Source organism: Meriones unguiculatus, chromosome 1 (assembly GCF_030254825.1).
Source record: "Meriones unguiculatus strain TT.TT164.6M chromosome 1, Bangor_MerUng_6.1, whole genome shotgun sequence".
NCBI lineage: Eukaryota > Metazoa > Chordata > Mammalia > Rodentia > Muridae > Meriones > Meriones unguiculatus.
The window spans coordinates 92,270,667-92,291,908 of NC_083349.1; the positions used below are offsets into that span (position 1 = coordinate 92,270,667).

Below are 21,242 nucleotides of genomic sequence, written 5' to 3' on the forward strand. Positions count from 1 at the left end.
GTATCCTATAAACTGTGATAACACTGCTATCTTTATAATATTCAAAAGATTAGAAGTTGGTCACTTTCCAAATGTTAAATTCTACAGACGTTCAAGACAAACACAACCCTAGCAACTTCTGATGGTTCTAGGTGACGCTTAGGTCACTTCAGTGATCCTGGCCCTGCTAACAGAAGCTACTCTCACCACCTGAGACACCTGCTAAACCACATGGTCGTAACACTAGCTGGACCCGAGTTACAGCAAATTGAAAGAATTTATGTTTCAAAGGTGGAGTTACATAAATTGCTAAAACCTAGCAGTTTAATAAATAAAGGTATAGAAAATTTCAATTAATAAGGCCAGTGAGATGGCTCAGTAGCTAATGGCACTTGTGGTGCCAAGCCTGACAACCTAAGCTCGACTCCCAGAACCTACACAACAGGAAAGAAGTGACTCCTACGAACTGTCCTCTAACCAATGCACCTGCTCACATACACACGAACATACTTACATACGGAAAATACTGATGAGAAATTAACTTATAGAAAACAGGATTCCATGATTCTTTTACATGGTTCCATTATCACAAAATAGTTAGTCAGTAACAGACCTTATAAACTCTTGATTTCTCTAAATGATTGAGAACTCTTTTATTTTCATCAGCACTCTTTCATTCTAGAGTAATGAGACTAGAACGAGGGTTTCTTGGAGACACAGGAGAAAGGGAATTTTCCTCCCAACCCAGTGTTTGCTATTGGGGTCTATTTTTAAAAATGGCAATACAAAGATGAGCAATAGGAATGATGTGTAAATTTATAACTTGCATGCCTGGGTGCCACACAAAAGGCTCAAAAAAGGGCCCGAACTGAGAATACAGCTCGTTGGTAGAGTGCTGCTGGCCTGGCCTGCTTGAGGCTCTAGTCTACACAGTCAACACTGGGGACCAGCGATCAGCATGGGAGTTTACAATTTTGAATGACAGAAGGGAACAGGGGCTTGAGAAACCAGCGATAAGGGTCACAGGTTATGGGAGGGTGAATGGAGGAAATTTCAGAACAAAGATTTTTGTCTCAAACAGACAAAAAGTATTTCCAATAAGAGTCCCAAAAGATCATGTGACATCCTTGGAGTATGTGACACCCTGTAGTAATTTAGGAAAAGGTGGATGGGTTCATCCATTCTCCCCTAGATCCAGATATGACAGATAAAGGAGCTCTAAGGAAACTATTTCATGATTTGATTTTCTTTAGAGAGATACATTTCTTCCCCACACAAGGCCAGCCTTTCAGAGCTACTCTCTATGCGCCCTGCCACTGGGAAGAGTCAACTGGAACCATGGCAAAGGAACAGACTCTGGGGGTAGCAGTATGTTCCTATATGTTCAGAGAAACATATACGTTAACTCTACCTTGATACACAGATCCAATTAAAGCCATTGGTAAGTAGAGGCAGAACAAAAGCCATAAGCATGCCATTTCCACTAACTGGCCATTAAGACAATAATTATTTGTGTATTTATCTAGGATTTTTTGATAGTCTGAAAGAATGTATTCACAGCAAGAGGAAAAAGGAGCATACATCCTAATTAAGCCTAATGAAACACAGAAAATACAGTCTAATACTTCCTGTGCCCTTTCTATGTGCTAGGCACTGTTAATCCTCACCGATATGCCAAAAGGTAAGAATTTCCTTTTTTTTTTTTTTTTTTTGAGACAGGATTTTACTATGTGACCCTGGCTGTCCTTGAACCACATAAAAGTAGCCCCTGGCCGGCACTTAACCTACCCTCTCTCTACCTCCCAAATGATTACTGATTACTGCTGCACTGCATCCCGCCAGGGCAGCTTCCCATTAAGTGGCTGAAATACAACTCCTGTCTCTGTAACAACTATGGTATAAATTATGTTTCATAATTATGTAATTTTTACTTCCTTTTAAAGGAACTGAGATACACTTCAACATAAGAAAACCCCCACAATTAGAAATTTTCATACAACTCACTTAAAAATACAAAAACCCTTCTGAATTCTAAAAGCTTCAATTATTTTTGGCACAAAAATAGAACACTAGCTTAACCTAAAATGCTCATCTAATATTTTAATCTAGATGACAGTTTTGTCTCTACAATGAGAGAAAACTATTAGCATTTTCACTAATAATGCAGCACATTGTTTTTAACTTAGAAGCATATGCAGTTTTGCATCATTTCATGTATAAAGCATTCAAAGTTCTCCCCCATTACAAAGGAAGAGTATTGCAAACAGTCAAAAATTATTTGCAGTTGGCACTAGAAGGCTCAGAAACAAACAGTATGGATGTGAGAACGTAGAAAAATAACCGAACACGGCTCCAGTCAGGCCCCCCCCACTTCTGGCTCCGAGAGCAACTAGCAATTTAGTCCCTTCAAAAGCTCCAGGCCTTGATTCTTAATGTACAGAATAATCATCTCCACCTTCTACTCTTCCAGCTCTGAAAGAAATGACTCATCGGCATCTTTTCTCCAAGCCTCTCATTCTCATTTTGTGTAAGTTATCACCATTACTTCCCAGCCAGCAAACTGTTTTGCTTTAGGCTCACAACAGTAGGAAAACAGCCCACTCCCAACAAGGTGAAAGGGAACCCCCCCTCCCTTGCCGGTCTGCCATAGATGATTCTCAAGGTGAATGATGTAGAAGCCATTATAATGTCAAAAGGTGTCGGGTTTCAATATTTTAAGCTACTGTTTTGTATGCCAGTACATTCTCACTAAGGGCAATAGTAAAATTCAAGGACAATAAGGAGAAAAATATATAATTACCCATTTTTTATTCAAGAACTCAAAAGACTAATTTAAAACATTAGCACCTTTTTGCAGAAATATCTGAATTTGCCAGAAAGGCAACTATGCTCCAGGTTTTTTTCTCCTAGATTTTAAGTACTCTCTAATCAAATGAGTTCTCATTTTGTAAACCTGAGAGAACTCAACAAATGTATGGAATCAGTAATAACGATGTTGACTTTTAAAAGGCATTAAAGACGAGCTGTGCAATTCTTAGTCTGTTCCATGGAAATGAAAAAGGTACTATCCCTGCAGGACAGCCACAAAGGTGAACTCTGGACAACAGCCATTGCCTCATGCCTGTGTGTCTCGCTTCCGTTGCTAAGCCAGTCTCAAAAAAGGACTATGAATACGAGACTATTAAGATTTAAGTACGCATCTGACTAAAATTCCCAACTGTGAGACACTCAAGCTGAATTTACACTGCTTTCTAATACCAACATCTTTCTCATTCAATACTTAAAGAGAGACCATTTTTAAACTTCTATAGAACATGCACTTCAATTTTACATGGCCTTGTGAAGAAACAGTTAAAAGCAAGCATGACTTATTAGTCTTCTAGGATAAATGTCAGTAAATTATAATAGTATAGTCCAGACCAATGTTAACTTTGAAAGAAGCAAGCCTCCAGTGTAGATGGAGAAGCTGCTACAAGAATTTCAAGGTGCAGTTTGAAGAATGTCCAGGAAAACTGGTAACTGCCAAAACCCATCAAATATATACATACAATTTAAAATAAGGATTCACTGACAAAGTCCAGTAGAGAGCCACCTTTTGCTTGAAACGCCAAAATAAAATGTCAAAACCTCGTGACTGATTCCCAAGCCTTCAAAGTTGAGAACCAAACCAAGATGTACTTAAGCTGTTTCTTAGCATCCTTCTGTCAATGAAAGTCACTCCGCTTCAGCTACTCGATGCCCAAACCCAGGACCAAGGAACCATGTCCTGAAAGCCCAAGGACTTGGAGCGGGGTCTTCCTTTCGGCCGCCCCCGAATCCTGCACTAACCACCCCAGGTTAAACCCCCGGAGATGCTCCAGCCGCTCCCCGCATCCACGCTTCCCAGTCCTCATCTCTCCGTAGACCTTTCCTCGTCGACCTTGAGGACCCTCAGGTCGGAGCTCTGGGGCTTCAGGTGAACTGGCTGGTCCCCTCTACCCTTGCAGTGGGTGCCCGACGATCTTCCCCACCCAGCCCCGACCCGCCACGACCCCGAAGACGAATGCCCTCCTATCAGCGCCTGACGACCCTTCTTCCCCTTAGGCGTCCAGACTCCAACCGAAACGCAAAGCCTCCAAAACGTACCGCGAGCCTACTGCGCGCAAGCTCCCACTATGCGCGGTACCGGGCGCAGGGGCTCAATGCCCCGGCTTGTCTTCCTCTCGCCGGCCGATCCATCCCTGCCCGAGGGCCGTGCCGCCTGCGCCGAGGTGCGGAGGCGCTGGCCCGAGGAGGACTGCGCCCAGCGCGGGGACCCGGGCAAGGAGAGGCTGGGCGCCCGCGGGGACAGTCGGCGGCCGGGGCACGCCGGGCGGCCTCATCCAGGGCACCTGCGGCCAGGCAGGACGAGCCGGGGCAGCGCCGGGAGCGACAGGGCGAGTCCGCCCGCCCGCCCGCGCGCGTCCCGTCCTCCGCTCCCGGCCAGCCGGCGCAGCCTCGCTTCCTCCGGACAGAGCCCGGGGACCCCAGCTCGGCCGGATGCCCCCGCCAGCCCCCACCCCTTCCCGGCCGCCTCCCCCTCGGCACCCGCTCCCCTCCCCCCGCCCCCCAACCCCCCACCGGAATGGAAAATACCTCCCGGGGCGGGGGGCGGGCGGGGCCACGCCTCTCTGAAGGGCAGCCTACCGTGACCAATGGCGGGCGGGGCTCTGGAGGGGCGGGATTCCCGGCGGCCAATCCAGAGGCGGACAGGCGAAGGCCCGAGGAGGGAGGCTGGGAGCCGGCGAGCCGAGGCCGGCGAGTCAAGGAGGTCCGGCCGCGCTGGTGCGTGCTGTGCGCGGCTGCCATTTTGGAGCCGGGCAGCTGCGACAACGGCGGGGTTCGGCCGAAAAGGGAGGAGCCAGTCAGGTGGGAGAGAGCCTGTCACGTGGGCGCGATGGGCGGGGTGAAGCCAGCGAGGGCTCCAGGGGAGGGGGCGAGGGCGGCGAGCCTGGGAGGCTGGCGAGGGTCACGTGGTCGCGGAAAAGGCTAGCGGTGGGCGCCAGGGTGGGAGGTCAGCCTGAGGTGCGGGTGGGGAGTAGCTTTGTTCCTTTGCTCCGTCAGGGCGACTTAGAGGAAAATGCTGAATGGAGGTTGCGAGTGCCGGGTAGGAAAATGTGAATGAGCCTCCCCAGCTCCCTCCAGCATGGAGCCATCCAAGTCACTGAATCCCGATATTCACGGGAAACCGGGCACCTCATTGACTTCAACTCTTCCCATCCAGCCTCTCAGCTGCCACCGAGATGACTCATCCACGAGGGGAGGGGTGTTTGTAGCTCCCTTTTTTTTCCCCCCTGCATTTTATATGGCTCGCCCCCGCCATCGGAATGGCTGCAAGGACAGAGAGGGTGTATCTGGGGGATTGGGATGCCCGCGAGGCTCCTCAGCTGGCCCTTTAGAAACTTGGTCACTATTCGTAAACTAATTCTTAGACATACCTAAGCTCTCTTTCCAATGCTCAAACAGAAAGACTTGCTCTTCCTGTTTACTTGATGATTCAAATTCATTCTGTTCTCCCTGTGAATCGACTGAAGGTGGCCCTCTTCCAGTGATACCATATATCCAAGTGCCAGGGTCACTTTCGAGTTCTGTTTGTCTGAAACAGTCTTTCTGTAGCCTAGGATGACTTGGCACTCACTGTAGCCCAAGCTCGCCACTATTTAGTGGTGGTCCTAGTCTTCAGTGTCTTGCAGTGGAGCCTGCAGAGTACATTTTTCTTGCAGGCATTACTTAGACTCTTTTCAGCCCCCACCCTATCTTTCTTAACATGGTACACGGCAGCTCTCAAACACTTCGCTTGTCTATTGTCTATCAGATATTTCTGAAGTTTACAAAGCCTGCTCCTCTTTTCCTTCTATTGTTTTATAGTACCACATTAACTCCCTCCCCAGAGCCCCTGGAACCTGAGAGTAACCCTCCATCCATTTTCTCACTGCTCCAGCATCTCCCTCTCTGCTGTAGTTTAGGTCTGGGGCGTTGTCTACAGACCATGAGTTACTCTTGAACCATGTCATGAAGGTGGTGGAACCTTTAAAAGAGAGGTTAGTGGGAATAGGTCATGGGGGGAGGGTACCCTCACAGTGGGTTGTGAGACCCATCCCCTTCTCTCTGTTTCCTTTCTCTTCCATGAGGTGAGAGGTTTTGTTCTGCGGCCCTGCCCTTAGCTTCCAGTTAACTTCAGCTGTCAACCTGACACACCTCAGAGTTAGCGAGGGGAATCGCAAATAGAGGGCTGCCTTGATCAGATTGGCTCACAGACATGTCAGTCAGTATTTTCTTGATTGCTAATTGGCATAGGAGGGCCCAACCACTGTTGGCAGTACATTCCCTGGACAGTGGCCTAAACTGTATTAGAGAGATGGGTTGCTGCAAGTGAGCAGAGGAGGAAGCCAGTAGGTAGCTTCCATTTGTTCTTCTTGCTTCGATTCCTTCTTGAGTGCCTGCCCCAGCTTCCTTTGATGATGAGCTGTACACTGTAAGAGTAAATAAACCCTTTTCTCCCCGAGTTGCTTTTGGGCATAATGTTTTTCACAGTGACAGAAAACAAACAGTAGCATGCCTCAGTGCGCTTGCTCTTCACCCAGTGAGAGGCCTATAAAGAATAAGCCTACCAGATCAGGACTGGAACCTCCTGAGCCAGAATAAACTTGTTCCCTTCACACATTGATTATTGTACTGACATAGACCCAACCAATACAATCCTACTTCTTATGGTGTTAGGCTGACTATATTTACTAAATGCTCTCTCTCCATTGCCACACTCAACTTCCTTGTTTGTGCCATTTAATCATCAGGCCAATATTTATTGAGCATTTTAGTATTAGCTCAAGATTTTAATGGGCAACAAAACTGACAAAGTTGCTGAATGGGGTAAGACAAACATCTATGAGTAAATTAATAACTACATAAGCCAGGGGTGATAGGCATTACCAAACCTAAAACAAGAGAGGCCTAGCAGGACCTCTGGGCTTGCTGACTAGTTCTTCTCTGCAGTTGCCTTGCCCCACCTCTTGCTTCTGTTGTCTTCAGAAGGACTGCCTTGGCTATTTTCACCTGGTCTTGGTGTCATACTCTTTCATCTGCTGAGAGATTTTTATTGTTGGTGCTTAAATAAAAGTTCTCTACATAGATGATCGACTATTTACTCCTCAGCTCAGAATCATACAGGACATTCGAGATTTTGTTTGGTTTCATTTGGTTTGGTTTGGTTTTTGGTGGTGGTGGGTTTGCTTTTATTTTTGTTTTTCCTATTTTTGAAATTTGTGATGGACCTCCTGTCTCATCCTCTCAAGTGCTGAGATTATGGGTGTGAGCTACCGTGTCCAGCAGGAATAATGTCATGCAGTTTTTCTGCCTGGACAGTGCTCAGAACAGGTGCTCACTCACAGGTGAGTGCTAAGTGAATTGTTGAGTCGCTGGCTTACCACAAAAGCAGCTCCAGCCCAAATCAGAAGGCCAGGTCAGTAACCTCCCCTAACTGAGTGTGGTAGCAGTGACATTTGGCCATGGAAGACAGGACTTCGAATGAGATCACCTGGTTCAGTACTTTCTCAGCCTGAGATTCCATGATGTTGTACTCTATGTGTGACAGCATTTGCTTCAAAAGTACTCTTTACTCTGTAGTGCCAAGTTCGTGCGGGCAATTTAAAAGTACTCTTTGTTTCACATGGTGAGCCTCAAACCCAAAGAACTTGGGTGAGTTGCCAGGACAGGCCCTGCAGGAGGCTACAGTCGCTGCCACCTCACTCTCTATTTCCAGGCCCTTGGGTATTGCACCCCAACAGGGAACAAGCTGTTGCCAGCTCTATCGTAGTCTTTGTCATTAAATACAAGTCTGGCAGAGGGCAGTACATAATTATGAAGTATTATTATGGTTTTTATCACTATTAGGCACCCAGCTGCCCAGCCCAGGAAACCACAGCAGTAAAACTCTTGAGAACCAAGCTCCTCTCCCAGCTGCGGTAAAGAAATACCAGGTGTACTGGCACAGAGTTTTGCAGCTCCACATTCATCAAGACGAGACCTTCTGTCCTCTCCTTTTGCCAAGATACAATTTTAAATGAATGGAAAAAGGAAATGCAAAGAAAGACCTTTGCCACCACCTCTGAATCCAATTCATTTTTCCCATCTCCTGAGAACAATTTCTTCTCATCTGCATGTTTATTGCATAAATCTTTTCCAACTTTATCCTTGACCTGCACACTTCCTAAACATCATTCTGCAGTTCTCCTGAGATTATGTGGGGTTTGTGAGGGTGCTTGCAAAACAAAGAAAGAATGCTCAGAAAGCATAGCCATGTGTTTACCGACCTGCTGTTCAGTGTCATTTCCGCTTATGGTAGCTGACTCAGTCTACAGCATTCTACTGGCTAGGTTTCATTATCCCTACTTCCTTCAAGGTCACAAAGACTTAGCAAATGACAGAACTGAGATCCCAAAACAAACACAAAAAGTTGGTGATTATTCAAAGTCACTTGTCCATACTGGTAGCTGAATGGAAGGATCAGGTTTCACCTTGTTCTATCAACTTACAAATGGTTTCCTGTACAAAGTAGGTTTTAAGCTGAGCGCTGAAAGGACAGTTCGGAAGTGATGTTGAGGGAAGCGTGCCAAATGAGGACGCTGCATTGGCCATAAGCCTAAAATCAATCAATAAGAAAAGATTTTTGTTGTTACTCAGAGATGAGTCATGTTATATTCTTCAAGTACCTTCATTGTCTCAGCTGCTCCAAATGGGAAAGTCGACAATATGCTACTGGGCAGAGAAGCTTGGGCTGAAGAAGGGTGGGCCAAGGATGGAGGCAGGATGAGTAGGGATTGAGTTCCCCCAAGGCAGGCTCCCCCAAATGGCTAGTGAACTGGCACATCCAGCCTTGGCTTCTGAAACAACTAGGACTATGGCAGACTACGGCAAAGCATGTTTATACCTGGTACATGCACAGCAGTTTCCTGGGGGATTTTCTAAGTCAATTGATTAACAATTTTTAAATAATTTATTTAGTACTTGCTATATTATATAAGGAATTCCACTTCTGCTCTTTTTAGTGCTTTTTTTACAGGGATTTAAAATTCAATAAAATATACTCATTTTAAATATACTAGTTTGGTCTGTTTTGAGATATATACATTCCTTTATAACCACCAGCATTATCAAGAAATCAAGCATTTCATCACTCTTAGAAAAGTTTCCTATGCCCATTTGCAGCAGGAATTTTAATTCCTGCATCATATATAATATATGTGTGTGTATATATCTATAGTCACACACATGTATATATACATATACTATATATATGTGTGTGTATATATATACACATACATATATATACACATATATGTATATATATACACACACATATATATGTATATATATATATATATATATATATATATATATATATACATAGGTTCTTGGGATCAAACCCAGGGCCCAGGGCCCTGGCTATCGTCGGCATACACTCCAGATGCTACACCCTTCCTCCCTCAAACTGTATTTAAATGGCTCCAAAATCTAGATCTTCATTCAGCCTCTACCTTGCTTTCAAAAATCTAGATTTCCATACCTGCTTCCGCTATCTTCCCAGAAGTTATAGCAGCTACTCAAACCAAACCAATGCAAACCAATGCAAATGCTTTAACTTAACTAGAACAAAGCTCCCCTCCCCAGCTGCTGGTTCCATCGCAGGTTAGTTGGCCATCTGTCAAGTCATATTCTCCCCTATGCATCAGTGTGTGTATGTGTGCGCTCACGTGTGTGCCTGTGTGTGTGTGTTTTAAGAATCTTTCTCCTCTCTGACTATCCAGACTTAATCGGTAAATCTAGTGTGAACGAACATTCTGACTAGGTCCTTCCCATTTCTCCCGTTGTCACTCAATTATCTCATTTGCACAATTGCATGAAGCTCCTAACTCCTTCCTTCATGCTCCAATTCACCCACCAATCTGCCATTGTCATTTTCTTTCGAAAACCCAGATCTGTCTATTTCAATCTCTTGTTTTCATGCACTGCCCAACTGCCTGTAAAATAGCACTGAACTTTTTTTTTTTTTTAAACAGTATTGCCCCTTCTGGGCAATGTCCCCTTTTTGGATATTTCTGCTTCTCTCTATGTATTTTCTCTCCTCCTTTTCTTCCTCTTCCTCCTTTCCGCCTTCTTCTCATCCTCTTCCTCTTCTTCTCCTTTGGTTTGTCATTACATTACCTGATTGTGCCTCCTTTACTTAAAAACTTTTCATTTTTAAAGTCTCATTTAAAAGACCTTCCCTTGGTGAAGCCTTTGGAGACCTCTGCCCTGGAGACAGTCCCCTCTAACATGCACTCTTTCCCAGAATGCTCCACCTCCATTTTTGGGCTGCTGGTGAGGAAAAGCTGCATGAGGAGACCTTGGGGAGGGGGGGAGTCTTTGTGCTGATTTCCTGTGTTCTCCAGTGCAAATCTGAAAACATCTTCAAATCTTGGTTCTTTAACTTAGAAAATGACCATAAAAACAACTGTGGCTAGAAAGCTGTGTCTCCTGGTGGATTTTGAGCAGTTCAAGTGAAAACCCAACATCTGGACATTTTTTCTGTCCCTTTCCCCTAACTTATTGCCTGTGTCAGCCTATTTACTTTTTTTAGAGGCCCATTTTCCCAATGGTTACCAAAGTCAATTCTCTTTACTTGCTTTCTGTACTGTTTCTTCAAAAGCCAAACATGATAGCCTCTGTCCTTTTCATAATTATCTATTGCTTTTATAATTAGTCACATAAAGTTCTCAGAACAAACAAAATAAATATCTGTGATTTGTTTTAGGAACCTTTATTTACTCAAGAACTTTCCAAAGCCATTATCTGTCAGCCCTATTCTAGGCACTTGAACATATAAAGATGAAAAAGAAAATCCATAACGCTTACATCATAGATGTGAGTAGAGCAACAAATACAAACCATGAAAGATTCTGATTTACATAGTTAAAAGGTGCTACAGATAGCTTAGAACACTGATGTAACTGTAGTAGTCAAAAGAAGCCTCCCCGAGAAGATAGTGTTTAGTCAGAAGAAAGCATACAAAATACAGGTGCAAGAGCGTTCTAGGCAAAGCAAAGACACTGGCAAGCTCCAAGGCAGGGGCAGAAACTTAAAGAACACTAGGAAGAAGCCAGAGTGTTGGCAGAACTACAAAGAAATACGTGGGGCCAGGCCCTATGAAGCTTTGAGGGTCAGCATGAAGAGTTTAAATCTAAATGTAATCATAATCTGTTCAATTTTGAGCAGGAATATGATATAATAGGACTTATATGACAGGACCCAATTGCTACTTTTCTCATCACTTTTAAGTGTTTATGGAGAATGCATTCTTGGGGCAGTGGGGCAAAGGATCAGAAAGCTGACTAGATAGGTCCAGGCCACAGATAATGAAAATCTGGATCAGGGCAGTAGAGATGAAGATGTCATGGAAGAGATGATTTCAAAATATCTTTTCAGGTAGAACTGAACAGTTTTACTGATGGATTTAGTAATGACAAGGGGAAGCCATCAAATGTAAATAATTTGGTGTGTGAACATTCTGTCTATTGAGTCCAATTCCATGGCAGGCTCTGAGGTTATAAAACTTCATGAATACGACACAGCCCTTGCCCTAAAAGAAATTCACAGTGGAAAAGAAGACATCATAGTCTAGTCACAGCTGTGGAATGTTCAAGCACAAATTGTGCACAGGTTGCTGGTAGCATCAGGAAGAACTCTTAATACAGTACATTGAGGTGGCCAAGAGTCCTATATTCCGGACAAGATCAATATCAAACTCTCTTCATTTATAACTATATGCAGGAAGCCATATTTTAGGGAAAAGGTTGTCTTCACTTATTTCCTTGTTTTGCCTTTTTTTTTTTAAAACAGTTTTTCACTGTGTAGTCCAAGCTGCCTTGAACTCATAATTCTTCCTCAGGCTCCTGAACACTGTAATTACGAGTCAGTACATGATCATTGAAAACAGCATATTCCACTATCACTGACTGATAGGTCGACTTTAAAAAAGAGGAAAGAGGGATATAAAGAAAATCTCCAGGAGACTGAAGATACTGGAAAAAGCAGAGTGCGCAGCCATGGAGAGAGAGCCAGCACAGTTCTCTTGCAGCTGCGGCTTGAGTCCTACCAACAATATACCTTGAATCATTGATTTGGGATTTTTCTTTTTATTAATAGCAGCTATAACTTTAACGAAATTACCTTCCACTTCTTGAATGATTTCTCTTAAGCTTTTTTTCTTTTTAGTATAGATTTATGATTAGTCAGCCCGTATTCTCATGTGTCAGGAATCAAAATAAAAAAGGTATAGTGTAGTCTCTTTCCTAACCATCTTCTGACTCAGGGCTCATCCACTCTTATGGGTAGAGAGAACTATTTAAGTTGATCATTCATGCATTTTCTATGTTTCTTCAAAGACAAGCACATCTTGTATATAGTTTCTTTTCTTTTTACCTGAGAAGTGGCAGGTTGCATTCCCTTATCTATGCAATGCCTTTCCCTCTAGCATTGTAACTTGGAAATGTCTCCTATCAGTTTGAACAGAACTTCCTCATTCTTTTCAACAGCTGTGTAGTGTACAGGATATGCCATAGTTTATGTAACCATTCTCCTATTGATGAACACTTGGATTGTTTCCAGTCTTTTCTGTTTATTACAAACAATTCTGCAATAAATAACCTGGCATGTATATAAGCAAAAATAGTCTCTAGATAAATTCCCAGGAGTTTCTGAGGTTGTAATAAACTTTAATAAATATTTCTGAAAGAATGTTCTAAGATGGTGTGACCAGATTACCAAATTAGAACCTCAGCTTTCCAAGGATTAACTTTGAAGGTCCATTAAGAGTACTTCCTTATTCTTGGCCTGTGAATAGCATCTTTGCATTTTTTCCAATAAGGAAATTTTAAAACATGTAAACTGTCTTACCTGAAACAAACGATATTTGGAATGATGCTTTCAAAAAAGAAAAAGAATCTGGAGAAAATATGATGTTCTGAGTGTGCTTCAGGAATTATAAGCTCTAGAGTACCTACATTTTCTCAATTCACTGTCCAGTGCCTTTCTGAAATGAAGTGTCAGATAGGGATGCTAGGTTTGGAACTGAAGACTTGTAAAACGAACCCTGACCCTAACAGCATTAGCACCACTCTTGCCTAGGGGCACATAGCCTTTGCCAGTTTTTTTTTATTGCCAGTGCTTCTCATTTCCTCATATCTTTTCCTGATGAAATGTCTCACTTAAATATTCTATTTACCTTTGGCCTCCTCCACCTGTCAATGCATGGATGATAACCTCAGGATGTATTCAGAATCCCTTCTTAAGTGAAAAGTGATATTTGATGAAATTATTTGTCTTCCTGGTCTCTGAGTATTTGTAGAGAGCACCATTCTACTGACTGTTCTTATTTAATTTGGGGGGACCATGGTCCTTTATTCTCAGCCTTGAGAACGGTGATGTCCCAACCCCAGCCCCCATTTCCTTGCAGCAGGAGTTAAGCATATGGCCTAAACCGTACAATATAGACTATTCCCTTGGCTATAGTGAGCAGTTCGAGACATTCTAAAATGAGTCCCCATTGAAACCAAGGCAACTTGGACACATGCAGGAAAAGCTAGCCCAAGAATGGAACTAATATCAAAGATATTAGCTAGATACTGGACTAGATACTATAAAGTATTTATGTTTGGTTGTATTAGTTCCTTTTCTGTTGCTGTAAAAAAACACCATGACCAAGGCAGTTTATAGAAGGAAGAATTCATTTGGGATTACAGTTCCAGGGGTAGAGTACGCCATGGTGGGATAGCATGGCAGCCAGAGCAGGCACAGCAGCAGGAACAGGGTATGGAGAGCTAACAACCTTTACTCTGAGCGTGAAACAGAGAGAGCAAACTGGAAACCAAATGAAGCTTTTATCATGAAAGCCCACCCCCAGTGACATAGTACAGCGGGCCAACAAATTTCCTCTTTTAGTTTACATTTGTGTGTGTGGTGTGTGAATATGTATGTGTATGCACTGCATTTATATGCATATGGAGGGCAGATGTCTACCCTTCCTTGGTAGCTCTTCACCTGATTTTGTTGTTATTGAGACTGCGCCTCGCCTCGCACTGAACCCTTAGCTCACTGATTGGCTAGACTGACTGAACAAGCTCCGGGAATCTGTTCTGGCCCCAGCACTAGGATTACAGATGTGTGCCATCATGCCCAGCTTTTATGTGAGCACTGGGGACCCAAATCAGCCTCATATTTCCAGGTCGGGTGCTTCACTGACTGAGCTGTCGCCTCAACCCCAAGCTTACCTTTTGGATTAGGCTGCTTTAGCTAGCACACTTTTCTCTTTGACAAATAATTTTTAGTTAATGCAATATTCTCAAACAGAATTAGATGAACTAAACTCATGTTGTTGCCATAGTTTGACTGATTTCCCCCAATTAATTCCCAGAGTTCTCTATTCTTGGTAAAAGTAATGCTTCCATTGGGCCATGTCCAAGGACTGACACTAAACCAGAGTTCTCCTCCTCCTCCCTTCAGTCTGTACATAAATCCAGCTCCCTGGGAAAGCTAAACAATGAAAAGAGCAACAGGAACCTGAACGGATTACACCTGTTAATTTGAGGGATCAGTTCTAGTTTACCTTCAGCAGTGAATGTAATTGTTTGACCCCATTTCTGGCTCAAGCCTATGACCATCTGGACTGATTCGAAGTCCCCATGAGAAAAGTATTTGGAGGGTTACAGTTTTGCTTTGGTTGTAGAGAACTGTGAATTGTGGAATCAAGTTGAACCTGTCTTGTTAGGCCATTTGTACTAGAAAAGTTAGCATCTGCACTGGAAGGAGTGAGGGCTGGTTAATATTATTTTGTTGTTGTTGATCTGTGTGTATCTGTATGGATATATGTGCAAATAAGTATAGGTATCCATGGATGCCGGAGAGGGCATTGTATCTCCAGAATTAGGGTTACAGGCAGTTGTGAACCACCTGACATAGGTAGTGAGAACCAAACTCAGGTCCTCTGCGAGAGCATTAAGTGCTCTTAATTTCTAAGCCATCTCTCTAGACCCATAGTAGACTTAACACTAAAAAGTTCATCTAAATTAGGTATGGTCAGAAGCTTACCTTTTAAATTTACTGTTAATATTTTCAATCCACAAGACAATGTGGTTTGAAATAGAGTATCTAAAACAAGTTAAAATATCTTCTACAATTAAAATTATTTAGATCTATTTCATTTAATTTTATGTATATGAGTATTTTGTCTGCATATGTATACCATGTATATGTGTACCATGTACATGTCTGGTGCCCATAGAAGTCAGAAGAAGGTATAAGATCCCCTGGAACTGAAGTTACGGGTGGCTGCAAACTACCATGTGTGTGTTGGGAGCCCAACTGCGGTCCTCTACAAGAGCCACAAATGCTCTTAATCACTGAACCCCAGCAGAGACTGATGCATCAACAAAGGACCATGCATGGAGAAGACCTAGAACCCTTGCTCAGATGTAGCCCATAGGCAGCTCAGTCTCCATGTGGGTTCCCTAGTAAGGGGAGCAGGGGCTATCTCTGACATGAACTCGGTTGACTGCTCTTTGATCATTTCTTCCTGGTGGGTGGCCTTACCAGGCCACAGAGGAAGAGGATCCAGGCAGTCCTGATGAGGCCTGATAGGATAGGGTAAGATAGTAGGGGAGGAGGACCTCTATCAGTGGACTAGGGGAAAGGGATGGGGGGGAGGGGGAGGAAGAGTTGGACTGGAGGAGATGAGGAAGGGGCTACAATCAGGATATAAAGTGAATAAACTGTATATATATATATATATGAAAAACATATATATATGTTTTATATATATATATATATGTTTTCATATATATATATATATATATATATATATATAGTAACTGAACCATTGCTACATTCTCTCTTCTGCAGTGTTTTTGAGGCAATGTCTCAAGAAATATATAGCTGAAGCTGACTTGGAACTATACATAGCCTAGCTGATGCTATTATAACCTTTCTAGTGTTAAGATTATAGGCATATGCCACCAAGCCTGAAGTTTTGCCTTTCTTACACTGAAGTTTTCAAAGATAAAACATGTATAACCTCTGTCTAGAAACTTGCTAGGAATAGTGGTACATAACTTTAATTCCAGCTCTTGGGAGATAGAGACAGGAAGATCTCTGTGAGCTCAAAGCCAGCCTGGTCTATATAGTGAATTCTAGGACAGCCATATTTACATAGTGAGACCCTGTCTTGAATAAAGAAAGCAAGAAAGCAAGCAAGGAAGGAAGGAAAAAAGGAAGGAAGGAAAGGGAACGAGTGAATCTATTTCTAACGAGAGTGCTATTCTATTAATGTCTTAAGGCATTAATAAATAAATAACCAGCCTGAAGACAAAATTATCCTCCAGAAGTGATCTTCAAAGTGTAAGCTCAGAACATTAATTGGATCATTGGAAATCTACTATGACTGATCAAATGGATAGGCTCTGGCATGAAATATCTTTTGTTTCTCTTTCAAAAAATTCAACATACATGATTAGCTTGTTCTACATTATGTTTTGTGAATAGGTGGTATGCAAACAAAAGATAGTTGCCACCTATATTTTACAAAAACACCTATCACTTAGACATGTGCAGCCAGAGAGTTGGATGGCTCTGGAAAAGGTGGTCTTAAACAGGAGGAACACCTGAGCAGGACAGATCTGCCAAAATGGATGGCTCATAAAAGCGGCTCTTGTGAGCACATAGGCATTCCCCTAACCTGGCCTTCTGCACAGAAATTCACTGAACTCAGTTCGGTTCCCCCTGTATTTAAGAGAGTCTATTGCCACCCAGATGGATTGCATAGCTTTCTGGGTTTTTCTGAGTGTGTTGTGTTTCTCTGGACTGGCATTCAAAGTTAAAGGCTGAAATTCTTTTCCTTAGGTCTACAAAACACCATAGTTGTAATTAATTTTATAACATTAAATTCAATGGCCATGTGATTTACAGGGAATGAACAAGTGTTCTTCAAAAGGGCTTGGTTGTACAGAATTTCAATGCGTCAAATGATGTAATTTTCTATAATATTTAGTGTGCCATTTTTAGTTCAGTGTTTGGATAATAGGAGACTTCGAAGAAAAAGATAAAGAGAGGCTGATTTGCCTGGTAGTACTTCTGTTCTTTTGTTCTTTTAGGATCTAAAATTAACCGACATCTGCAGTGTCAACAAGGACTCCATATGGCATTCAAGTTCGTACTTTTCCTAAATAATGCATCTGAGGCGATGTAATCGGAGAGGAATTCTGAGGTAATGATGGACGAAATACCCTGTATTATATAGTACTTCAGAGATGAAAAATGGTCTCACAAATAGGACCTTAGTTAATCTACACAACGATGCTAGGAGGCAAGAGTTTTTATGCCACTGACCAAATGAGATAACTAAAGTCCGCAGTGCCAGAGAAGCATGGCCAGTGTCATGAGCCTGGAAAAGGGGCAGTGTCAGAATAAAGCCGAGGCTGCCTGACTCCTCAGAAGTGTCCTGGCTACTTCTTTACTAGGGTCCAGTTATTGACTGCCTGTGTTAAGATGGCATTTTCACAAGAGTGGACCCCACAAATGACTGCCAGAAAAACTGAACAGGAAAACTCAGTACCAGAAACTAAGTAATAAGCAAGCATGAACAGACCTCATCTGATCAATTAAAATTAGTAAGTCAATCTATAGACATTTGTCTAGTTACTTCTCTAATCTCCTTTACCTTCAAAACAGAAGTTTTCCCCAAAATGTGTGTTTTCTTTATGGAGTTGTCCCTCTTACTTCTGTAGTAGTCATATCCAGAAAATTTCAAACCTTTTCTGTAAGAACTGCTACAATGAAGCCTCTTCTCTTTTCATAGTAAGTATGGCCTGAGGTTTGAAACTCTTTGTTTCCATTTAAACATCTGCAAATTTTTACATCACAGTGATCATTCAGATTGCCTGTGAGGTTGAAGGATGTATTAGAAATACAGCTTGAGGTTAGAACTAAGCAAAGAGTTAGAAGACCCTTGTGTTTTAAAGCATGAATAATGTTATTGCTAGCCTTTATAGAAATTTCTTCCTATGTCATGCAACTGCTTCTACAGTAAAATGCAGCAATTCAATCACTCCCATTTCCTGGACCGCTGAGGTTTTAAAATGTTGGACGACTGGCATTCTAGAAGTGGGGCAGTGTGTGTGCAGCATCTGAAAGGTGCTGACATTCAACGTTGACAGGCAGATATATTTCCAACAGGTGGAAACATGGGACAGCATTGGCAAAGGAGTCACCAGCAAGCATTTTAATCAGGATTTGGCCCAGCCACTGCTGGTTCTGTGGCTACTTCACAATATGCATCTTTAGGAAACATCTTCCACCAAGTGGAAAGTTGGCAAGAAGCAGCATTCAATATTATTGACAGCAGAGCCACTTGAGCTTACTTAAAGCTTAAAGAGAACCTTTTCCATTAGTTGTTTGGATGTACTCAAGGAGCCACAAACAGAAAAGCAGTATTTAATTCTGATGCTGTCCAAACATTCTTGAGACTCTAATAGGTTACCTAGTCTGTGTCAGAGATTTGTAGAAAGAAACTAAACATCCTTGAAAATGTCACCTAACCTAAACAGAAAGTTCTCTCTATACCTGGCCATGGGGGCTATAAAAAGGGAAACACTGGAGAAAGGAATGGAGGCTGACTGGGATGAAATATTACAGTAGGTTGTAGCAGATGAGGGGAGTTGGATAGTGGGAGTAGGAAAGCCTTGAGAAAGGAGATTGCATTCACCGGAGAAGGCAATGGAAAATGTGAGGAAGGGGCCATGGAGACAAAGGCCATGGCTGTGCCAACAACAGTCAGTGATAGACTGACTGGAGAGAGACTAGGCAGAAGCAACTACACCAGGAAGGGAGGTACCCAAGGCACTCCTTCAGCCTGATCTCACTTGGTGTTTTGTGTTCAGTTTTGGTTTTGGTTCTATTTCCCAACCATGGCAGCTAGGAAAACCTATGTCTACAGGCTCAAGTTGTTTAATTAGGCTTTCTTCACCCACAGAGCCATGTAGATTCAGGAACTGGCAATCGTTAGTTAGCAGTGACTTCAGCACTAGTCACTCGGAATCAGAACAATCAGAATTTGTTCCCACTCATGACCTCAGGTCTCTGTACTGTGCTCTCTTGGCTAGTCTGCTGCTGCTAATAGAATAGATGAGAAGGTGTTGGAAGGACTCCCACAGCTCCCATAACAGTCCAGCTCTTTTCTGCCTGACTTCGGAGTTGGGGCTATTACATCAAACCAAGTTAGCCAACACCTATATTGACGTTTTGTCTGTCTGAAGAGTAAAACAGAGTGGTAGATCCTGTTCTCTCACTCATCAGTACTAGCCAAATGAGAATGAACACATATCGGACCATGCCTAGACCACACAAAATAACTAGAAAACAAAGGCATTCCCAAACTGGCCAATGAAATCTGTCATTTGCACATTGATACGCTAAAAAAATATCAATGTGTAAATGACAGATTTGCAAATTTCTCTGCCTTCTTATCCTTGTTTAGATGCATCCAAGCAGTTATTCTTGGAGACTGTGGGAGAAAGACACAGCCTTGTGAGCTAGATGATGCTAAGAAAGACCAAAGATTCATCCACACACCAATAGTTCACTAACCTGCCTTTCACCAAACAGCCAGTCCACAGGAAGAATTGGGTTCCCCAAAGGCCATCCTTCATGGTGTCTATGGTGGATGATTGCATCTCTTAGATTTCGCTTTGCACATAAGGGTGGGTGGCCTTTTAGGTCCTGGGCACTCTTGGGAATCTGCCTTCTTCTGTGGGAGCATACAAAGATCCAGGAAGAAGAAAACATAGTGTGTTTTATCCGTGAATCCCTATAAGGCCTGCTGTGTGGTGACACAGAAAGAAGTAATTTTGACAACTACAAATAAGTCAGCTTTGAGTAGATCCACAGTGTTTAAATGAGACCTGCTGGCTGGCAGGATGGTGCCGTAGGTTGAGGCACTTGCTGCGAAGCCTAGTAATATAAGCTAGACTTCCAGGAGCCACATGGTGGAAAGGAAGAACCAACTCCTGAAAACTGTCCTTTAATCTCCACATGCAATCAATCTGGTGCTTTCTCAGACAATTAGGAATAGCCCTACCTCAAGATCCAGCTGTACCACTCCTAGGCATATATCCAAAAGATGCTCAAGTATTCAACAAGGACATTTGCTCAACCATGTTTGTAGCAGCTTTATTTGTAATAGCCAGAAGCTGGAAACAACCCAGACGTCCCTCAGTTGATGAATGGATACAGAAATTGTGGTACATTTACATAATGGAATACTATACAACAATTAAAAACAAGGAAATCATGAAATTTGCAGGCAAATGGTGAGAACTAGAAAAGATCATCCTGAGTGAGGTATCCCAGAAGCAGAAAGACACACAACTCTTATAATATCCACTTATAAGTTGAGTATATACTCAACTTATATACTCAAGTATGTACTCAACTTATAAGTGGATATTAGACATATAATATAGGATAATCATACTAAAATCTGTATACCTAAAGAAGTTAATCAAGAAGGAGGACACTGGGTAAGATGCTCAATCCCCATTCAGAAAGGCAAACAGGATGGACATTGGAAGAGGGAGAAAACATGGAACAGGACAGGAGCCTACCACAGAGGACTCTGAAAGACTCTACCCTGCAGAGTATCAAAGCAGAGGTCGAGATTCAAACTTTGGGCAGAGTGCAGGGAATCTTATGAAAGAAGGGGGAAATAAAAAGACCTGGAGGGGACAGGAGCTCCACAAGGAGAGAGAGAGAGAGAGAGAAAAAAAGGGGCACAGAGATATTATCTGAGACTGATACTCCAACCAAGGACCACACATGGAGATAACCTAGAACCCCTGCACAGCAGCCCATGGAGCTCAGTGTCCAAGTGGGTGCCCTAGTAATGGAAACAGGAACTGTCTCTAACATGAACTCAGTGGCCTGCTCTTTGATCAGCTCCCCCTGAGGGGGGGGGGGGGTGCAGCCTTACCAGGCCACAGAGGAAGACAGTGCAGCCAGTCCTGATGAAAACTGATAGACTAGGGTCAGATGAAAAACCTCCTCTATCAGTGGACTGGAGGAGGGGCATGGGTGGAGAAGAGGGAGGGAGAGTGGGTTTGGGAGGGCACAAGGGAGGGGGCTACAGTTGGGATACAAAGTGAATAAACTGTAATTAAATAAAAATA

General features: G+C 42.9%; 1 protein-coding gene and 1 long non-coding RNA gene across 5 annotated transcripts in view; one reads left to right on the forward strand and one right to left on the reverse strand.

Moving 5' to 3' along the window:
* Window positions 1-4,825, reverse strand: part of Socs5 (suppressor of cytokine signaling 5) — a 33,211-nt gene extending 28,386 nt beyond the window's left edge. Inside the window, exon 1 of one of the 3 annotated variants that reach the window (XM_060363359.1) lies at window positions 4,645-4,825. The gene's annotated coding sequence lies outside the window, so the exon portion shown is untranslated. Of the gene's footprint in view, window positions 1-4,104; window positions 4,534-4,644 lie in introns of those variants that run through there. The other 2 variants (XM_060363350.1, XM_021658394.2) reach the window with 2 other exon arrangements.
* Window positions 4,754-21,242, forward strand: part of LOC132646258 (uncharacterized) — a 32,893-nt gene continuing 16,404 nt past the window's right edge. Inside the window, exons 1-2 of one of the 2 annotated variants that reach the window (XR_009584368.1) lie at window positions 4,754-4,866; window positions 17,175-17,287. This is a non-coding gene — a long non-coding RNA (uncharacterized LOC132646258). Of the gene's footprint in view, window positions 4,867-15,936; window positions 17,288-21,242 lie in introns of those variants that run through there. The other variant, XR_009584370.1, reaches the window with a different exon arrangement.